Genomic DNA, 16,633 nt, shown 5'->3' with positions numbered 1-16,633 from the left:
TGGCATCAACATGCAAAATCTTCATGAGTAATTAAACATTCCAAGCAAATGGCTAAGCAACCCTGGGTTATGTCTCGTAAAATCTAAACATAAAAATGAGATAACTTTGTCGAAGATCCAGTGGCAGCTCATCAGTATCCATTTAAATAATATGGACAAAGGACGATTGGAATTCTCTATTCCCTAAATACATCCGAGCATGGTGCACCTATTATACGATCTTGAGTCATATAACTCTAGCTGAAGTCCGGCTCTGCCTCCTTTCCCCCCTCCCCACCGAATCTTTCAAAAGCCATCATTTGCCTTATGAACTGATATAACATTTGACACTAAGTATGAAAATGTATATTCCTACCTTGCACGGACATATTTCATACTTATGACACTTTTAGCACTTCCAGTTATGATTAGTGTGACTGGCAATCGAAGCAAGACGTGTTAATATCAATCGAAGCAAGACGTGTTAATATTGATAACTGAATTAAGTCATTCCTCCAAGTATTGAAGACAGACAATAAGCACCATCTGCTCGTCAATGTCTACGTGGAAACCTCTTACGCAGGTTCCCTCAAACTAGCTCACTCGATCATCAAGTGAGGGACAGTAAGGGGAACCAGTCAGTCATCACAATAGGGCCGAGTCCCACTACACATTAGGAAATCGTGAGTAAGCAGTGGGTGTCCAATGCAAAGCTTGGCAACAGACACCTTCAATCGCCGAGGAATGGAAAGGAAAACCCTCGGCACAACCATACTCGGAGAAATCACCTGTATTACTGACAACGGTATCCTACTGAGTAAGCAGTGGGTGTCCAATGCAAAGCTGGGCAACAGACACCTTCAGTCGCCGAGTAATGGAAAGGAAAACCCTCGGCACAACCATACTCGGAGAAATCAACTGCATTACTAACACCAGTTGTAGTGTCACAAATGTAATATTCATATATGTGTTTAGAGGTACTGTAATTTCTAAGTTAGATAGGGTGTAATCTGAATACTAGTCTATAAATTCCTGTCCTAAGTAGTAATTCATATGTTAATGATTAATGTAGGGTTAACTTTATTTTTATATGTATGTATCTCTGTATCTATGCAATGGGTGATGTAATTGTGGATGTTGAGCTACGGGAATTCCTCCGTCTGGTCGAGTAATGAATAACAGATGCGCGCAGCTTTTCCCCTTCCTTTGTGCATCGTTATTGGGCGCCGAGTTTAAACCTAAACAGAATAAAGATGAATATACAATTTTTTCCGTATCCTAGTTGTGAAATGTTTACTAATGAATCTGCTAGAACCCAAATATGTGAAATTAACAGTCAAAAAGGCCTAAATAATGTCATTTGTGAGGATTTAATAGTCCCGCTTACCTTAGCCGTCACTATATGGCATAAGCTGCCCCAAAATTCAAGGCGGGATAGTGGTAAAATCAGTATCTAAATTAAGTAAGGATTGAATCCCAAATTTTCCCCAATTCAATCAAAAGTCCTGGAGTCATGGGTACACTGCTAAATAAATTGTGAAGAGAATTGAAACCCACCATATTTCAAAAACACCACCTCATTTGATCTAGCAGTGGCGTCTCTTGCATGCCGGGAGGCCCACTCGCTGCCCAGACGTCGTGTATAATGTACGTTGGTTCAGGTGAGCTGTCCACATTTCTCCTTCCCCCCCTTTTTTCTTTGTGTAATCCTTACTTGGCATGGACCATATGAAGTAATATTGTTGAAAGCTTAACGTAGACTCGCTGCCCAGACGTCGTGTATAATGGACGTTGGTTCAGTCCCCAGACACCGGTGACGTCAGTGTGAGCACGAGGCCTTCCCGTGGTATTGTCCATAGACGTGAACATACACACTTACACTACCCATGAATTATTTATATAAACCAAATATAATTGAAATAGTATCATTGATCTATCAAGTGAACTTTTTTTTGTAAATAAGGAACAGAAATTTAAAAGTGATGTAATCTGGTAACGGAAAGGCGAAATTCAAAACCATTAACCGTTTTCTTTCTTAAATTAATGTTAAAAAATTAGGAGCGTGGAAGGGAACTTAGTGGTTGTGAGCAATAATGTAATGTTTGAATTGTACCTCAAGGCTAAACAAGCCCGAGTGATTATGTATTCTTGGTGATTATACAATTTTTGAATTGTACCTCGAGGCTAAACAAGCCTGAGTGATTACGTATTCTTGGTGATTATGCAATTTTTGATTTGTACCTCGAGGCTACACAAGCCGAGTGATAATGCATTTTTGGTGATTATGTAGTAATGATGATTATGAACTATTAATAATTATGAATTGAAAGTGTTTGTGGTTTATCGAGAATTACATGACGAGAGTATGCTATTCGGACGAAATAGAACACGAGTAATTGTTTTTATTGGTTCGAGGCTATGCCAACCCGAAAAGACAATCCAAGCTCGTAAACAGGTCCCTGTCTTGAGGCTATTGTCGAGCCCAAGAATAACTGACAAAAAGAAAGCAAGGTACAATGACCTCATAAATCGCTTGTATGTATCAAATTGTTTTCGCCTGGTGACAATGTTGGAGGAATGATCACCCAAACCATGGTTTTAATGTACAATCTTCTTTCATATTACAAAGGGTCATGTAATTAAAAATGTCTTTTGAAAACCATCATAAAAATTATTAAAGTAGAGTATATATCATCTTTCTTTCTTGGTGTACCTAATCAAGGGAATTATGTCCTCATGCCTAATTCACTCCCCTTCCAATTCAAGATTCCTTCACTGAGGGAATGACGACCACCTGTGGTACTGACTAAATCTAGGCTCGGCCAAAAACTACAAACGCTACCAAAATTCTCTTAAACAATTATCATCTACCATACCAAGTCAGAATACCACCCCCTCCCCTCTTTTTGTTTGATTGAAGTGAATTTCTTTTTTTTATTAACCAAGGAGGGGAGACTAAGTCGAGTACCACCTGTATCATCAATGGGTAGGTTGACCAGTACCAACAACCGGTAAGATTATAAATCCGTCATTACACTGGATGAACATTAAAAGGGGGATTGAAAAACCTTACCGTTACACAGTATCCTACTGTCTTTGCCAACAAGTACGAATCACTGACTTCAAGGATGGTGTAAGGAAGTGAGTGGCTGGCAGGGGACCTTGGAGTAGATGTGGCTTTAGCAAATGTTTCGGCCCTATCATTGCACACTACAGATACATGTGCCGGTCTTAATGAAGCTGGACAATTTTATCTCATCACCGAATCTGGAAAAGCCACTCGAGAAGGGCAAAGTCCAGATGAGATAGATTAATATGGTCAAGGGCCAAAAGGGCTTTGAGATTCACTATGAATCGTAAATGCAGCCTCTTTTTTTAAAATATGTTTAAGAGCTAGAACGACAGCAGTCAATTCTAGAGTAAAAATAGAGAAATATCCAGTATGAATGTTTAATAATAGTATAATAATCATCTTATCACCAAAATAACAACACTACAAACTTCAGGTCGTAAGTGAAATGTGTGAATAAGAATTTTTCTTTAAATATGCTTCGTGTCAACATAGAGCACTGGTTTCATTCTGATCTTAAAATCCTACCCTGAAAATTTAAAAAATAAATACTACTAGTATTATCATCAGTGTAAATAAATAATACTTCACTTCTTTCGCCTATCTTCATCAGAACACCGTTCACATTTTACTGAAAATAACATTAATGAATTAGCAAGATCCGACGCTATACACATTGTCTCTCAGAATACTCTAGGCAAACTTGAAAAATTGAAATGGGTGGCCATATATGAATGGTTAATAGGAAGAATGGGGCAATCTCTCCTGCCAGACTAGGCCCAACCCATTTCAAACACTGGCATGAAAACTAAAGATATATTTACACATTCCCTGTAGCACTCCCTGCCCCAACCAGGCTTACATTCCCAAGGGCAGAGAGGTTAAGAGAGCCCAACTGTTGCAATACTTAACCTCTGCAAATTCGGAAGCCTCTCTCTGGCTCTAAGATATTACCACTTCTGCATAGGAAGCGTTATTAAAAATGAATATTGTATTTTTTTTTTTTTAACTAAAAATGCAAACGAGTTTCGATTTATAATGATTTCGGAAAAAATGGTATTTTTGAGAAGCAAAGTGTTTTAACTATTATATTGCATTATGGTGAATAATGTCAGCTAGGTGAAATAGTACAAGAACGGTAAGAGGCCATCAAAATATTTGACATGTTTTAACATGTGCCTTAATTAGCCTGCATTAGACACTAACAGCAAGGACTCTAATGTCCTGATGCTCAGAAATTTCATGTCATATTATTTATTCCAGATGGGACTATACAATTATCATTGAACACTCTGGCATACATTTTGCAATGGCCACTCCAGTCATAACTCCCAATTGGCTGAGCTTCTGCTACCCCCTCAGTGGTCTTGTATGGATATCTGTTGTGGCCTCTACATTAGTTGTCTGCATCTTACTTGTTAAGGTAAGGAAGATCGACCGTGTGGTGCATACGGCATTATAGCTGTTTTTAGACATACGGAAATTAGGCGTGTACATTACTACTATCCTCTAAGTAGCCAGATGAAGGTTGTGGTCTTGGGCTCTACTCAGGTCGTCTGTTTTCTGCTTGTTAAGGTACACACAAGGCTTGTTTGTTACCTTTGACACTTTTTCTTTACTTTTTGCTAAGCGCAGGATCAGTTTCGCCTCCGCCACAAACATTTTCAAATATTCCCAGTGGACAGTGACCTAAATAACTACATATATTTTTCACACTGAGGTTGCCTTCATCTGCAAAAAATCGTATTGCATAGCTTCCACATACTTCCATATATATACCTATACACAAACTACCATATTACATGCCTATCTGATCGTGAGCAGCGTGTACAGTATGCCCCATCCTCCTTAGTAAAATAAATCATCATCATCATCATGGGACCTCTCCCACCCTAGGGCAGGATGAGGAGTAGCAACGTCCAGACAGCCCAGATTTGCTAGAGTTAATGGTCCACGCTTCCAGTCACTCACCATTCAAGTCCCAGGAAACCTGGCTCTATCTGATATACCAAAAAGATTCATCACATTCTGTAGCTTCATATACACGAGTCAATCCGGACGCTGTCACGTTAAAAAGGGGTGCTAAATCTCTAGCCATGCTCTTCTCCTCACAATATTCATCCATCCAGCTTGATCTCTTGTCAGTCCCCTAGCCTTATCGACTTCCAAATCTCTCTTCCTCACACACTCATCCACAATATCCCTCCACCATCGCCTTGGCCTACCTCGCCTCCTCCCTCCTTCAGATTCGTTTAGATAGGCCTTTTTCATCACACTATTGTTATCCATTCTCTCCACATGACCATACCATCTTAGTACACTCTCTTCTATTCTGGTGTCCACAGACTTCCTAACTCCACATCTTTCACGAATCTCATTATTTCGTATCCTATCCACTCTCTGTACTCCACATACATCCCTCAGCAGTCCCGTCTCCACTGCTCTTACTCTTGACTTCATTTTCATGCCACACCAGTCTCACATCCATATGTTAAAGTTGGAACTAACACTCCTTCATGTAAGCCTCGTGCAGCTCCAACACTCAAGCCTCTGTGTCTTATCAAGGGCTTCGTTGCACCAGCTACTCTTCTTTATTGTGTCACTCTACTTTCCACTTCATTTGCACATTTTCCTATCTTTTCTCTCATTATACCAATTTGAGCTCTCTCACCAATTCCAGTCTCTCTTAACGCACTGTTAATTCTCACTGGGAGTCACCTTCTCTTTCAGTAACTGCCACTTTACTCATTTCTACATTTACTCTCAAGGCACGACACTCACACACATCAGCAAAACTCTGCACTGGTCGATCAACTTCTTGTCCGGTGTTTGCAAGTAATGGTGTATTATCAGCATACAACAGATTTGAGATATTCCATCCATCAACATTCTTTACCAACATCATCCCTCTCTCCATTCCACGTGTTTTTACTTCTCTCATCATCCCATCTATATATATATTGAACAACTTTAGGGACATCACATACCTAGTCGCACGCCCACGCTGATTGTGAACCATTCACTTAGATGCCAATTTATCCTGACACCTGCTTCACGACCATCATAATAACTCTTGTCGGCACCTAACAACTTACGATCTACACTGTACATGCGCAAAACCTTCCACAATCCTTCACTGTCTACTTTGTAGTATACTTTTTCCAGATCCATCAATGCCATAAACACCTCATAGCCCTTCTCACAAGCCTTCTCCACTATCTGTCTCATTGAAGATATTTGATCCAATCCTCTGCCACTCTTAAAGCCACCCTGTTCATCACTCACCAGGACTTCTGCTATCTCTGTTACTTTCTCTATAATAATATTTCCATATACCTTCCATACCTCACTCAATAAACTTATGCCACGATAATTCGTGCACTCACTTCGCTTACCTTCATTATTGTACACGGGTATAATCACAGCTTTTTTCCACTCTGCTGGCACAGTTTCACTCATCCATGCCTTATTACATACCTCCAACAAGCATTTCATTTCGTTTTTTCCATTTCACTTAATCATCTCTGCATAGCCTATACATCAACTCTGCATAGCCTGCACCTCATCAGCCCCAGCTGCTTTCCCATTCTTCAGCCGTTTTACAGCGTTCCTCACCTGTGTGAGTGTCACGTTTCCTATTACTGCGTTCTTTCTCTGCATACCCCCCAAACCAATCATGTTTACAGCGGCTCTGCCCTCTCTGTTCCCATTCATCAGCCTTTCAAAATATTCTTTCCATTTGGTTCTTACTTCATCCCCATGCGTTAATAATCTACCACTTACGGTACATCCTTCACACTTTCACATTTCTTTCCGCTGTCACTTCACTAAGGGCTTGGGTCCATTATGATGTGGCAGGAGTAAACCAGCTCTTCTGTCAGGCCCTGATGCGGATGTCACTGATTGCACAGCGCAGTTGACCCTCGCGCCGTGTGATGCGGTGAGGATCTGTCTCTTCTCCCCTTTGGGGCTAAGATGCGAATGGATGTGTTTGAGTGGATGAGTAAATTGGGAGTGTGTCGTCCTGCCTCGGCTACCTATCTTTCCTTGAGGGAGTCAGCCTAGGTATATAGATAGATAGATAGTCACTTCAACATGTCCGCACTTCTTTCCAAAATAACTTCTTATTTGCAGAGTAATTTGCGTTCTTTTTTCTTCCTTGATTATCATTTACCTCCCCCTTTTTACTCTTCACTAGTCTCTTTAGGCGTTTCATACTTTCAATACGAGTATATTCAGTTATTTAAATTGAACCCCTGTTCTGCAACCCATCTAGGCACTTCTTCCTCTTTTCCTCCACTGCTCTCTTAACCTCTTCATCCCACCATGCCATACCTTTCTTCTTTGTTGTTACTCTTACCACACCACACACCGGCTTAGCATTCCTAACTTAGCAATCCTTATATGTATTCCATATGCTGCCCAGATCCATTTAATTCCAGTTCAATGATTCTAGCTCTTCCCCTACTTTGGTCCCGTATTTCTCTGCCATTCTTTGATCCTCAGCTTCTCGACTTTCAGTCTTTCTCCCTGACTACTCATCTTTCTCCTGGTCCACCTCACTCCTCTCAGCTTGATCATGTATACCACAATTATATGATCTGACAGACCTCCCCATCGTCGTCTCACGGCCCTCGTATCAGCAACCATTCCCAGCATCGACCATTCTACGAGCACATAATCAATCCGGCTCTTTTCACCACGATCCCCGTTCCCTCTGCTCCATGTATATATATGTGCATCTTTGTGTTTGAAGTACGAGTTACAAATGCACAATCTCCTTTCCTGACACATATCCTTCAGTCGCGTCCCGTTATCATTTTCTCCTGGCACTCCTTTATAACCCATTATCTTCCTCAGGACTGGTGCCTATTCTTCCATTCATATCGCCCATTACGATCACTTTATAGTTCCTGGGCATTTCTCCCACTGCTTCATCCAGCTCATCCCAAAACTTGTCTTTCTCTCTCTCACGCCTCTCATCATACGGAGCATACGCTACAATCACAGCCACTTTCACCTGCTTAATGAACTTGACATACATATATATCCAGCAGACACATTTGTAATCTCTCATTCCACTCTGCCAGACTTCATTCATCAGCAAAGCAACTCCTTCCTTGCATCTTCCTCCCCCATTCACGCCCTATCTTACACATTTCACACCCTCTCACTCCTCCACTTCATACCCTTTCATCTTTGTTTCATACAATGCCATCACGGCATATCTCGCACCTTGAACACTTCGCCACTTCCACCCTCTTGCTCTCCTCGTTCACATCTCTCACATTCCACATGGCCATGCGAACCTGCCCATTTAGTTCGGGCCTTGGGCACGTATTGGGCCCTCAGAGGCTGTCCGAAGCATTTGCCATGATTGATTTTAGATAAGGGAATCTGGGGGATACTTAACCCGGCCGAGAACCCCGGTTTTATATATATATATATATATATATATATATATATATATATATATATATATATATATATATATATATATATATATATATATATATATATATATATATATATATATATATATATATATATATATATATATATATATATATATATATATATATATATATATATATATATATATATATATATATCTTTCTATTGCCAGACGCCTCAATCCCGTTTCGGGTGGCCACAAACAAATCGCCTCCAAGTCGCCCTGTCCCTCGCCATTTCACTGCCCTGCTCCTAACTCACACACCCCTCTCTCATATACCTCTCCCCCCCATCCTTCCATCTCATCCTCGGCCTCCCCTTCCCTCTTCCCCCCTCCACCTCACTCACATACACTCTCTTCGTCAGTCCTTCACCCTCCATCCTCTCCACATGGCCAAACCACCTCAGTGTGTTCCTCATAACGCTTCCTATCACATCCACATCCACACCACAACACTCCATTATATACATATATATATATATATATATATATATATATATATATATATATATATAAATATATATATATATATGTATATATATATATATATATATATATATATATATATATATATATATATATATATATATATATATATATATACAGTATATAGACAGATCGATAGATAGATATCTGTGTGTGTGTGTGTGTGTGTCCATAAATAACATTCCACTAGAAAGGCAACTGACAGTATCATATGTCTAAGTTGCCTTTTGTGTGGCAGTGTGTGTGGGAAAAATGAATAAATGCCGAAAAACGGCTTTTAATTTGGGGTAGGTCAACCATATATTTTTCAATTAATTAAGAATCCAGTATGCTCGCTGGATCTTTCCATAACGGAGATGTTCCAGTATTTGGTGACTATCGGACCCATAACACCTTTCTCGGGTCAGTGGTGTAAGGTCAGTATGTTATGGGTAATGGTCACTTTGCTCTCCAACACCATGTACACCATGAAAATATATTTATTATTATCGCCCGCCTTTATAAAGCGAAGCGATGATGTTTTTGTCATCCTGTTTGTGTGTGTGTGTGTGTGTGTGTGTGTGTGTGTGTGTGTGTGTGTGTGTGTGTGTGTGTGTGTGTGTGTGTGTGTGTGTGTGTGTGTGTGTGTGTGTGTGTGTGTGTGTGTGTTTCAATTACATGTCATAAACGGCTTGAGCTGTCAACATGAATCCTTCAGGGTATCAAGATATAGCCAAAAATCTTGGCCGAGCTCGAAAATTGGCACTGAGGGCCAAGGTCAAGGTCACCAAAATGGCTGCCAAAGGTCAGCTGGTTTTTATCGCCCGCCTTTAGCACTATTATATCTTTTGAGTTTTTAATGTTAAACCATGAAGGTATCAAGAAATGGCCAAAATCTTGAACTTGGCCAACAGCTTATTCTGGCGGGCGATTAGCATTCGGTTCCCGAATGCTTTTCTTTCATTATTATTATTATTATTATTATTATTATTATTATTATTATTATTTCTATTATCATCATTATTTTTTTCTCTCATCACTACCCCCACCATCATCATCATCACCATCCTCATAATCATCATCTCACAAAGAACAATTACCTTTAAGTAATCATGACTTACAATCAATCCCGCATAGAAAAGAATAATGGAGAAAGGGAATTAATTTTGAAAAATAAATAAAACAAAATAAACTCACTCATAGACCACATACCTTCGCCAGCACCTACACCAGACAACTCACATCACCACCAAAATTTATTTTACTCTTCCTTGGCCTATGACTCACATATACACCAAATTACATTGAAATTCATCGATCAATGTTTTAGATATATTGTGAAAATCAGGCAAATATACAAACAAAAAAATAATCATGAACCAGGACTCTAATTTAGATCACCACAGAAATTAATTGAACTCTTCCTTAGTCCATGACCCACATAATTATAAAATTTCATTGCAGTCCATCAAGCAACCTTTCATGGACAAACAAACAAGCAAACAAACAGGGTTCAGTACATAACATCCTTCAAGTTCGCTGACGCAGGTAATCAAACCTTACCAATACATAGCTACAAGAATGTATACAGTAAACCGAAATTTTCGAAGACTTTCAGAACTAATAACATCGAGCAAAATGCAAGACTGAATCACTGAATAACCGAAATAAAAACTGAATGCACAACATCCAGGGTCTGCGTCACTGAAGATGGCAAAAGACGACAACAAAATATAAAAGCAGGCAATAATCTAAAACATAAGTAAAACGAAAGGCACTAGAAGTACACAAAAATATCCTTAAATAATTAAAAACACCAAAACGTTACAGTATTAACTGAAAACACGAAAAATTAATGGAATACTAAATCTTATGAGGCAGCCCAGCTGCGTCCATAAAGTTGAGGGTTTCTTCTCCCATACAACAGGCCACTTCCCTAAGCACCTACGAAAAACGTTTCAAGCCATCACCCGCCTCGTGCTGAGAGAGGTACTGACGGCGTAAATCTCGAAGTCTGGGGCACTCCACCAGAAACTGCCAAAGTCAAGGCAACCAAGCAATTATCGCAGAAAGGAGAGGGGAGCGCCCCCTCCATTAAAAATCTGTGAGAGACCCGGGTGTAGCCAATTCACAGCTGGCATAAAGTCGTCTCCCACCGGCAAGACACTCATTTTGTTAGCCCTCAAAGCATCCCAGCAGTGTTGAAAACAATGCTGAATCCGTGCAGGAATGAAAGGGTAAATGTCACATGCAGGCAGCCGATTTAGAGAAGGACAGGATTTCTCAATAGAAGGAAGGCGAGTCGTTGTTGCCTTTGCCAGCAAATCAGCCCTATCATTTCTGGATATCCCCATTTGGGCAGAATCCCAAGAAAACCCTGCATGATGCCCACGATGACCGAGGACTAAAAACATTCGGAAATCGATGTAACCATTGGATGAAATGCGGAAAAACTAAATGTGCGTGTGTGTGTGTGTGTGTGTGTGTGTGTGTGTGTGTGTGTGTGTGTGTGTGTGTGTGTGTGTGTGTGTGTGTGTGTGTGTGTGTGTGTGTGTGATCAAAACAACAAAATAAGCTGTACATTTTTTATTCAGTTATAACCAGGGCAAATGTTATGGTCGCAAGGCAAGCTCACCTTATCAGCTTTGATCGGATTTGGACCACAGGACACAGATCGTGGTCACAGGGCAAAGTATAGTGTATGGCCCTTCGAACAAATAAGGGATGCTGGTGTTTGACTCTTGAGTACTTCTTCTCTAATTATAACATGCAGGGGTACCCAGCAATGCCCGGGTAAAATCCTATGATCCTGCATACTGTCACTGCCTGGGGCCCTGAATGGCCACTCCACCTGTGGGAGAAGACTCCCGGGTTCCCATTTTCCCCAGTGAACCTGTATTCCTTCTGGCGCGCATTTCCTCAGGGATATATTTTCCATCAACCTATTTTTTAAATGAACTTAGTTTCCCTCTACCCACCAACCAACCATACTCACCCCACCAATCCATCTGCTGATCCAACTCATTATAGCTGATAATGACATGGTTGAAGAAGTAAAAAAAAAAAAAAAAAAAAAAAAAAATCTACATTTTATGGCTACCATGGGTCCATCATGTTGATTTAATTATATCTAATTAGTTTTAATCATGGCTTCCAGGGGTGCAGTTAAGCAACTGTTATGCAAATATTTAAATTCGTCGTAGTAGGTTACACCTATTAGAGCAGTTTAATGAGTTCTTTATGCATATCCCTTAATTTCTAAACATGACAGACAGACAAACTGAGGGACAAGCTTTCTCTGATATATATATATATATATATATATATATATATATATATATATATATATATATATATATATATATATATATATATATATATATATATGTATATATTATATATATATGTATATATTATATATATATATATATATATATATATATATATATATATATATATATATATATATATATATATATGAATATATATAATGGTGATGAGCAGTGTGGCTTTAGGAGAGGGAGGGGATGCTTGGGTCAGGTGTTTGCGGTGAGACAAGTGTGTGAAAAGTATTTAGCGAAAGGCAAGGATGTGTTTTGGGCATTTATGGATTTAGAGAAAGCGTATGATAGAATTGATAGGGAGGCTTTGTGGACTGTTTTAAGATTGTATGGACTTGATGGTAGGTTACTAAAAGGGGTGAAAAGTTTTTATGTAAGTAGTAGAGCGTGTGTAAGAGTGGGAAATGCTGTGAGTGATTGCTTTCCTGTGAAAGTGGGGCTGCGACAGGGATGTATGATGTCGCCTTGGTTGTTTAATATTTACATGGATGGTGTTGTAAGGGAGGTGAATGCAAGAGTTTTAGGTGGTCTGAGTCTGGTGAATGTTGATGGTGGAGAGTGGAATCTGAAGCAGCTGCTGTTTGCAGATGATATCTAGGGTCACATGGTGGCTGATTCAGAGGAGAGATTGCAGAAGTGAAGTTGGTAGAGGAGTTTGGAAGGGTGTGTGAAAGGAGGAAATTGAAAAAGTGTTTAAATGAGAATAAGAGTAAAGTGTATGAAGTGTACGAGATTGGTAAATGGTAAGGGTGATGAATATAGTTTTGAATGGCAGAGTTGGAATTGAGGAGATAGAGTGTTTGAAATATCTAGGGTCACATGTTGCGGAATGATGGAGTGCGAAGAATAGATGCAGAAGTGAAGTTTAGAATAAATAAGTATGGATAAGGTGCTGGGAGGAATGATAAAAGTGTTTAGATGTGGTATATATATATATATATATATATATATATATATATATATAGGGTGTTGTGTGGTACCGACTGCATTATATGGTGCTGAAACATGGAATATGGGTGCAGCAGAAAGGAAAAGTTTGAATATATATGGATATGATATATATATATATATATAGTACAACGTACGGATCGAGTGCGGAATGATGAAGTGCGAAGGAGAACTGGAGTTGTTCAGGAGATATATATATATATATATAGGGTATATATATATATATATATGGATATATGATATATATATATATATATATATATATATATATATATATATATATATATATATATATATATATATATATATATATATATATATATATATATATATATATATATATATATATATATATATATATATATATATATATATATATATATATATATATATATATATATATATATATATATATATATATATATATATATATATATATATATATATTTCCAGACACCTCAATCCCGTTCGGGGTGGCCACAAAGAAATCGCCTCCACGTCGCCCTGTCCCCCGCCACTTCACTGCCTTGCTCCCAACTCACACCCCCCTCTCTCATATACCTCACCATCCCATCCCTCCATCTCATCCTCGGCCTCCTCCTCCCTCTCCCCCCTCTCCACCTCACTCACATACACTCTCTTCGTCAGTCTTTCACCCTCCATCCTCTTCACATGGCCAAACCACCTCAGTGTATTCCTCCTAACGCTTCCTATCACATCCACATCCACACCACAACGCTCCTTTATATCCTCATTTGTCAGCCTGTCTCTCCATGTGACTCCACAGGCTCCTCTTGAATAATTTATTTCCACTGCTCTCTCTCTTGAATTGTGCTCTTCCAACAACGTCCAAGCTTCACTTCCATACGTTAGAGTTGGTATCACAATACTGTCATGTAGTAACTTTTTCACTGCCATGCTCACTTCCCTGTTTCTTATCACTGCTTTCAAGGAACCAGCAACCTTTCTTCCCTGCTGTATCCTTTCAAGCACTTCGCCCTTCAAACCTCCATCCTTACTCATCACACTAACCAAATACTTAAATGTACTCACATTTCCCAATTCGTCACCAAACAACCTCGCTGTACATTCACTGACTTCACCTTTCTCAAAGAGCATCACTTTACTCTTCCCTACATTCACCTTGTGATTCCGTTTCTTACACACTCTCCCAAACTCATCCACCAAGCCTTGCAGCTCCCCTTCATCTTCAATCAGCAGCACAGTATAATCTGGAAACAACAGTACAGGGAGTTTCCAAACACTACCCTCTCTCACCAGGGCCACTTCAACATCCACTACCCTCCCTTGTACCTCTTTTATTACCCCATTCATGTACAGATTGAACAACCATGGAGACATGGCACATCCCTGTTTCAACCCAACCTTCAAAGTGAAAAAATCACTCTCTTCACCATCCACACGCACTGCAGCTTTAGCACCATCATACATACTCTTCACTGCATTCAGCAACGTCCTATCTACTCCATATATTCTTAATGGTTGCCACAATCCTTGTCTATCCACCCTGTCATATGCTTTCTCCAAATCCATGAAAGCCGCATACAACTTCTTTCCCTTCTCTAGAAACTTTTCCACTAAAGATCTAAGAATGAATATCTGATCTACACAACCTTTTCCCTTTCTAAAGCCTCCCTGTTCTTCTCCTACTATATATATATATATATATATATATATATATATATATATATATATATATATATATATATATATATATATATACAGACAGTAGGCACCCACAATATGCGAGTTCAGAGTACGTGATCCTCATTGTATGCGAGGACCTATTTTTTTCTAATTTTAGTGTATTTTTTAACAGTATAAGAATTGACCTCACTGTAGGCAAGACGGGCAGCGAAGTGTGGCCCAAATCCGTGGTTACCCTAAGTGCACAACATTGTCACCCCAAGAAGTGAAAAACGGTTGCTACCCTCTGCCCACCATGTGACGTCGATGATGCGCACTCATCACGTGGTGCCCAAATGCACCGCTTGGACGGTGATGAGAGAGGCCCAGCACAGGAAACATGCACACACAGAGGGTACACTCGCTGTTCCAGCAACATTCTCGTCTACTCTGAGGATACGTTTTGTGAGCCAGGATGTCTGCCCGGTCCTTGAGAAGGAAGAAGTGCATCACCCATGCTATGAAGATGGAAGTCGTTTGGAAGAAAAAAAGTGAGAAGGGTAACACCGCTATTGAGAAGGAGCTCGGCTTGGTGGAGTTGATGGTGTGAACAATATGGGCGAACAGGGAGGCCATAAAGAAGACTGTTAAGACGTATGGGATGGCGGCACTGGATGGGAGAAGCAGGCTAACCAACCGGGCAATAATTCTCATGGAGTGGTATGTGGCAACATATATCCTGAGGAAGGAGAAGGAGTGAGGAGGAGATGCAAGGGTGTGCAAGGGACAGCATGGTGGAATGATGAGGTGAAACGAGCTGTGGAACAAAAGAAGAAGGCATATGGTGAATGGTTGGCGAGTAGAGGTAGGGGAGAAGATGAGAGAGAGAAGAGAGAGGTATATGTGAGCAGGAGAAGGGAGGTTAAGAGACTGGTGAAGGAGAGTAAGAAGAAAGTGGATGAAGAGTTTGGGAGGAATCTGAGTGTGAAATGGAGGGAGAGTAAGAAATTGTTTTGGAAGGAGGTAAAGAAAGTAAGGCAGTGTGAAAGGGGAAATAGTAGGGGAGTGAAAGATAGGAATAATAGATTGTTGGTGGAGAAGAGAGAGAAATTGAGGAGATGGAAGGAGCACTTTGAGGATTTGTTGAATGTAGAGAGTGAGAGCAGTGTGAGTATGAGTGGTTGGGGAATGGCTGGGAGAAGAAGAGATGAGAGGAGGGAGGAAGAGATCAGTAGGTCGGGAGTAGTGGAAGCGATGAATAAGATTAAGCTGGGAAAGGCCCCAGGAATTGATGGAGTGTGTGGTGAAATGCTTAGGTATGGGGGTGAGATTGTTGTGGAGTGGATATGGAAGTTGTGTAGATTGGCTTGGGAAGAGGGAAGGGTTCCAGAGGACTGGAAATCAGGTATAATTGTTCCTCTGTACAAAGGAATAGGGGAGAGAGAAGTATGTGGTAACCATAGGGGTATTTGCCTTCTTAGTGTGACTGGTGAAATATATGGTAGAATACTCATTGATAGGGTTAGGCATATGACAGAGGAGCTAGTTGGAGAAGAACAAGGGGGATTTAGGAAGGGAAAAGGGTGTGTAGATCAGATATTTGTTCTAAGATGTTTAGTGGAGAAGTATCTAGAGAAGGGAAGGAAGGTGTATGCTGCCTTCATGGACTTGGAGAAAGCTTATGACAGAATAGATAGGCAAGGTATGTGGAAGGTATTAAGAATATAT

Source organism: Coenobita brevimanus, chromosome 50, assembly GCF_032717465.1.
Source record: "Coenobita brevimanus isolate Jiangsu-jjx chromosome 50, ASM3271746v2, whole genome shotgun sequence".
Taxonomy (NCBI): Eukaryota; Metazoa; Arthropoda; class Malacostraca; order Decapoda; family Coenobitidae; genus Coenobita; species Coenobita brevimanus.
Note: the sequence above shows the minus strand (reverse complement) of the source record.